Genomic DNA, 6,711 nt, shown 5'->3' with positions numbered 1-6,711 from the left:
CATGGTGTCTTCCTTTTTTCTCTCTTTCCATCTGTCTGTCTCCTGTGATTTTCTCTCACACCCAAAAGACTGGGAACCTTAGCCATGCTTATTCCATTCTGCACTGCCCATGTATAAGCTGTTGAATTAACCAATCAGGTGTCATGACTTAGGCAGGTTTATACAACAAGGATGAGTTTATGTGGGAATGTGCTCTTCTGAGCAGGGACAAGATCTTGGGGGCCAGTAATTAATATCACACCAACCTCCAACAACTAATCTGCTATAACTGTAAGGAAACCCCAATTAAATTCTTCTTTTTGTAGGTTGCTTTGGTCATGTTATCTCTTCACTGCAATAAAAACCCTAAGATAGAAGATGGTGCTAGGGTTTTGAGTATTGCTGTGACAGGCCTCACCATGTTGGTTGTTGAAAATAATGCTGAGAGCAATGTGGGCTGTGGAGGCACAGCTCAAAAACTTTCAAAATGGAAAAATATTAAAAACCATTCTTAAGATTCCATGCACTCTGCCCAACAGTTGGCCATAAGTCTCAGCATCTGCTTTGATAGTCTGCAGGGGAGAGCCTTTCAGAGGCCCTCTGTGGCAGGTTCCAAACTTGTTTCCTGTTTTCTTAGGCCACAGAGGATGACAATGCAGCCACTCCTGATGAGATCTGATAGACTAAGATCAGAAAGAAGGAGAGGAGGACCTCCCCTATCAGTGGACTTGGGGAGGAGCATGCGTGAAGAAGGGAAAGGGAGAGTGGGATTGGGAGGGGAAGAGGGTGGGGCTTATGGGGGGATACAAAGTGAATAAAGTATAATTAATAAAAGTTAAAAAAAACATTCTTGTAATATTTTGGCAAAGAATATGGTGATTTGAATAAAAATAGTCCCATGGGCCCACAAGGAGTAGCACTATGAGGAGATGTGGCCTTTTGGGATAGGTGGGGTAGATATGGCCTTGTTGAAGGAAGTGTGTCAATGGGGGTAGGCTTTGTGTATGAGATATTCAAGTCTGGCCAGTATGTCACTGTCTCTTCTTGCTGCCTACTGATTCAGATATAGAACTTTCAGCTCCTTCTCCAGCACCAATTCTTCCTACTATAATGATAATGGACTAAACTGCTGAAACTGTAAGCCAGCCCCAATTAAATGTTTTCCTTTATAAAAGTTTCTGTGGTCATGGTGTCTTTTCACAGCAACAGAAAACCTAACTAAGCTACTTTTCCCCCTTCTCCTAAAAACCGGACAAAAATTAAATTGAAGAGTTTGATATTAATGTCACTGGCAGAAGAGATTTCAAGACACCCTAGTATTGACTGTGTCATGTAGTTAATAATGATCACTCACATGCAGATCTACAAAAACAAACACAAATAGCAAATGAAGCAAATAGAAATACTAAAGGTAATATAGTTTGACAAGAAAAAGAATGCACCAAAGAATGTATTGTTGGAGCCAAGTCCTGAGTTCAGGGACATGTGAAGTTTGAAGAAAGGCCTGGTGTTAAATGGGATAAAGGCATTGGGAACCTCAGGGCAAGACCTCCCCTCGCTATTCCTTCATCCAATGAAAGAAAAATGTCTGAGGGCTTTCTTCTTCCTAAACAGCAGCAACAGTAAAAATACAGAAAGCTAATGCTAATGTAATTCAAGAAGGGGGTCACGTTCTATCCAGCAAGCAGCAGAATTTGGCAGCCTTGGCCATGTGGTTCTTGCTTTATCAAAAAAAAAAAAAAAAAAATGAAGCCGCAAAGAGTTTGTGTGGCTAAGGAAAGCAGCTGAGATCCTGCATTTTACAGGAGAGCAGCTTTGTGGCTAACAGTGGCTACTAAATGAAGCTATGAAGGTGAGGCCTGCATTGTTTTGAAGGCCCCAAGATGAGGCAGATGCCAGAACCATAGGATACTTATCAAGGAGAGTGGCTAACAGGTTATGGAATTAGCCCAAGAGAGAGAAGTATGTTGTAGTCAATACAACGGAAAGGAGTTGGAGATCTGAAGAGCGCTTTGACATCAAACACAGAGGTAAAGAATTTGCAGTTTGCTTATTGGTTCTTTGACTTGCTTTGGTTCAATATTTTCCACTCCTCCTTGTTGAAATAATAATTATATTCTATTGCCTTGTATGTTGGAAGTATCTATTCTGGTTTTTCGTTTTGTTTTAATTTTAGAGTGAGGTATGGTTACATACAGCCTTGAGTCTCAGAGAAGACTTTATGCTTCTAAACAGTAAAAGACTATAAAAACTTCTGAAGTTAGGCTGAATGCATTTCTCATTATGATGTGGATACAAGACTGTGGAGGGCAGGGAGTAAAATGTGATTGCTTGAATAAGAATTGGCCCGTAGGCTCTTTTATTTGCATGCTTAATCCCCAGTTGAACTATCTGGAAGGATTAGGATATGTGGCCTTGTTGGAGTAGATGAAGCTTTGTTGGAGGAGGTACGGCATCAGGAGTGGCCTTTGAGGTTTCAAAAAACCCCATATATGCTGTTAAAGTATAAAACACCAAACGAATATGTATAATAAATCAATGTATGGGTAGTTATCATTTCTGAAATTATAAATAAATTTTCTTATTTCCAGATTTTCTTCACTTAATATGCACTCTTTAAACTAATTAAAATATATGTGCGTCATTAAGAATCAAGTATAGAATTTGGAGATGTAATTCAATGATAGAGCACTTGTCTGAAGACTGGGTTCAGTCTTCACTAACACTAATAAAATAAAAATCAAATTTAAAGGTTGTTAAATGCAGTTTTAAAAGCCTAGAAGTTTTTCCATTCTAAGAAATTGGCCATGATGAGTTCACACTGTCTTGATAGCCATAAATTAAGCCTTAGATTGTGAAAGGGAAGTAGTTGCCTGGTCCCAGAGAGATCTTAGTAATCATTCAAGGTCACAACTCATCTTTCTTATGACTATTTCATGGAACAGGAAAATAGAGACAGTCCTCAAGTAAACTGAAAAGGGTACATATCTCTAGGCTCCTACAAGAGATGCAAATTGGGAATATGAATTAATACATAATAGAATTAACTCTTTGTTATCATTCAAGTCTGGGTGTACATTCAACTCAGGTATTAAACTCTTGGCTGACAGAGTATAGCCAGCACTTTTGGTAAGTGATTGGATTTGATATCATTGATAACATAATTTAATTGTTACCTGGATTTAGGACTTGGTTGGAGAAAAGAAGTCATGATGCATGTTTAGGGGGGATGGTTTCTCTTTGGCCTTTGATGGTTGTCTGTCATGTGGTAAGCAGCCTTGCATGAGCACATGCTCAGCCTTCCCTCAGGCCACAGAGGAATAAATCCACCCCAGTATGAGAGGAAACCTCTGAGACCTTAAACCCCAGAGATTCACACTATTTTTCAGTTGTTTACCTCAGATGTTTGCCACAGTAACAGCAGCAACAAGACTAATACACGTTCACAGGCATTAGGACTGAGAGACTTGTGGGAAACTCTGCATCTAAAACAACAACAATAATAATCTTAAACATTTATGATTTTTCTTCTCATACCTACACAACATAGTTTAAATCATCATTGTCAAATTTTTTTCTCATATGCAGCCAAAAAAATAAATGGCATAAAAAAAAAACAAGTCAAACACAGTAATTTATGGCATTTGATTTGCTATTAGTAGTACTTTAAAAAGTATTACATCATTTCTGTATTCACACAAGTAGCTATATGTCACTTAGGACTTTATCTAACTCAAAATGACAGAAAAGCAAAATAATAGTGATTTGACGAGACAGAAACTTACTTCCTTCTTATGAAAGAGTTACATGAAACATATAACACAGCTTTCTGTGCAAAGAACACAGGGTTCTTAATGTGGATTTTCGCACTCTGTGGGGACACTCCTCTGCTGTTAGCTGAGCAACACTGCGGCCAGTATTCACACAGACCTGGTTGCATTCCATGGAAAGAAAAGAAGAGGCAGGGCAGAGCTACTCCCCGAATCTGCCATGTAAAGTTTCTTGCATGTAAAGAATCTTGCATGATTCTACCAGTACAAAGAAGGCTAAACAATGGCCGCTCCTTGTTTTAGCGTTCTCTGCAGGTTTCCACCAAGGCCACAGCCTTCATACTTAGATGCCTCTCTAACTGAACCAGACATGAATAATCACTATTATACAGTGAAAGTCTGTCTAAAATACTTGTTACAATGTTACACTTCAGTTTAATGTGATTTGTACGAGGACCATAATCTTCAGAATTTATTGACAGCAGAGAAAATCTTTTTTTTTAATTTAGATTTGCTCCCAATTAACAGCCTCACAATACACGCTTAAACTTAGTGGATTCCAGCATGCAGAAAATGGTACCTAACCTATTTTAGGAAATGCCTGTTTTTATTAATTTTTTAAGATAGTTTAAAAGAAACTTTAAATAATTCAATCAGGCACTTGGCAACCACGCCAAAGCATCCAAGGCTTTGGGAATTCAATAAGAACCACTGTGTCAGCTCAGACAGTAAGAGCTGTAAACCCCACTGAGGTTTGTGTTCGCTATTTATGAGCTCATTTCTCCCTGCAGCAATCTTGTCCAGCACTAAAGCCTCCATTTCCACACTGTTTTCTCTCCTAAAGTAAATGAGTGTTCTGGAACTGTGAAATGGCACAGAAGTTGTAGCCAGTGTCACTTCAGAGCTCATGTGAAGTGAGCATGAGGGTATGTGAACTTCTGCCCTCTGCTAGTTAGAACAATGCTCTTGGGCCACCTTGGTACTTAGCAAGCAGTCAGCGGTGGTTTTCCATGCCCATGGGCATCGAGCCTGCCAATGTAACACCTAGCTTAACGCTTGTAGCATTCAAGCAGCCATCCAGGACAGAGGCCATGTAGAAAGAGCAGTTCTGGGCTTGTTGACAGCTCTCTGCCACATTCTTCTCTGGATGATTTGACTCTGGAGAGAGTAACAAAACGAGAGAAAAATAAAAGAAGAAGAATGTGCCACCTTTACTTGTCTACAATGTTACACTTAGGGGACAAGCTTGTCTGTCTCTGCTGGTCCTCATGTGTAATCTATTGAGTGCATACTTTGTTACAAACTACTACAAAAGAACACTAGTTTGGTCTTCGCCTGAAGTATGGAGGTCAAAAGACAGTTGTGACCTGAGTATGTTCATATGTCTTTGGGACAAAAGAGCATAGTTTTTATATTAAGGTGTTTTATATTAAGGTGCTAAGAAGGAGATATAAACTGACTGTAGAGGTGGGGCAGTTACCCCTGCTACGTCATGTTCACTAGTAGGTGACAGAGAGGATTGAGGCCGTGTCTACACTCAGTGTTCTGACCTGTGAGCACCTGAATGGTTAGTGGCCTAACACTCTCTGAAAAAAAAGCAAGCCTGAAATGACCACCAGTCGGTAACACACGGGCCCATACAAGATCCAAGGGTGGGGAAAAAGAAAATCCAGAGGCTAAAAAAACCCCTTGTGGAACCCTGGTGGTAGTGGCCCCGAGACAGACAACCCTCGCATGGGGCCACTCTGGTGGGCTGTGCAAGGAGCAAGCCAGAGAGTACCACCAGGCCGGTGCCAGGGGACGCACACAGGAAGCCAGGCTGAAACGCTAACCAGTCTGACACCATGCTGGTCGGGGAGATGGGGGACACCTTAATGCAATGCACGAGCAGGGTGTGGCACTTCTGAGAACACTCCCGAGATGACCCCAGACACCCAGAGACCCTGGGCGCCACGAAGAGGAGCAAGTAAATGTGGAGAAATGGAAGGGAATGAAAAGAGGCAGAACTGGAGACTTGAGGATAGTGAGGAACAGCCTGATGTGAGTAGCTGGTGTTGCCACCTAAGACCGTGGTGGGGTCCTGGCCTCTGTTGCCACTGGGGCCCAGGTTTGGGTCCACGGCCCTTCAGCAGCACAGGTCTGTTATCACCAAAGGCCAGGTGGATGACTCTGGTCTGTGCTACAGACATGTTGATGCCTGACTTCTGTGCGAACTGGACACACCCCTTGCCTGGAGGGAGAGATGGCCTTGGTGGCATAAGAGCAGGAGAGTTGACCCTGTCCCTATCCAGAGAACAGGCCTTGAACATTTCAAGAGTTGCTAGTGAGCCATCCACAAGGGTATGAGAGTGGGAGAGCTAGCCCTGCCACTCATGCCCTGTGCCGCGTCACGAACAGGGGAGACATATCTTCCTTCCCCCTTGCCCTTTGATACTTGCAGCAAGTAGGAGACCTATGCCTGCCCCTCACCAGTTGCAGTACTCGGGAGAGCAGGACCTGCACCTTACCTGGGCAGTACAATAGAGCAGACCCTTATGGCAGGGGCTTGGACCACACCCAGGGTGTGAGCATGGGAGAGCTGGTCCCACCACTTGTCTGTCATGCAGTGACATGGGTGAAGGAGAGATGCTCCCCCTTCATCCATTGCTGCTTATGGCATACAGCAGAGGTGGTTCTGAGGTCATCAGAGAGGGAGAGCTGGTGCTGTCCCTCACCTACTGCAGCACTCAGGAGAGTAGGCCCTGCACCTCACTTGGGCAGCGTAGTAGAGTTGCGGGTGAGCCAGCCTCGAGGGCATGACCGCTAGAAAGCCAGTGGCCTGACTAGCTCAGATACCTCTTAGGCTCAGATCCAGAGCTTTGAATTGGCCCACTCCAATATCTACCCCGTGGATGAACTGCCGGAGTTCATGAAGGGGCTCATCCTACAGATCCAAAACTACAGGATCTCAATGACACGGATC

At 42.9% G+C, this 6,711-nt stretch overlaps 1 non-coding gene across 1 annotated transcript; it reads left to right on the top strand.

Moving 5' to 3' along the window:
* Nucleotides 1-5,203: 5,203 nt before the first annotated feature.
* Nucleotides 5,204-5,333, top strand: LOC129677590 (small nucleolar RNA SNORA17). The gene has a single exon (XR_008720219.1). It is a non-coding gene; the product is annotated as a small nucleolar RNA SNORA17 (small nucleolar RNA).
* Nucleotides 5,334-6,711: the final 1,378 nt, after the last annotated feature.

This window comes from Psammomys obesus, unplaced genomic scaffold, assembly GCF_907164565.1.
Source record: "Psammomys obesus unplaced genomic scaffold, mPsaObe1.curated_primary_1811, whole genome shotgun sequence".
In the NCBI taxonomy this organism is placed as follows: Eukaryota; Metazoa; Chordata; class Mammalia; order Rodentia; family Muridae; genus Psammomys; species Psammomys obesus.
This window is presented reverse-complemented; position numbering and strand designations above follow the sequence as displayed.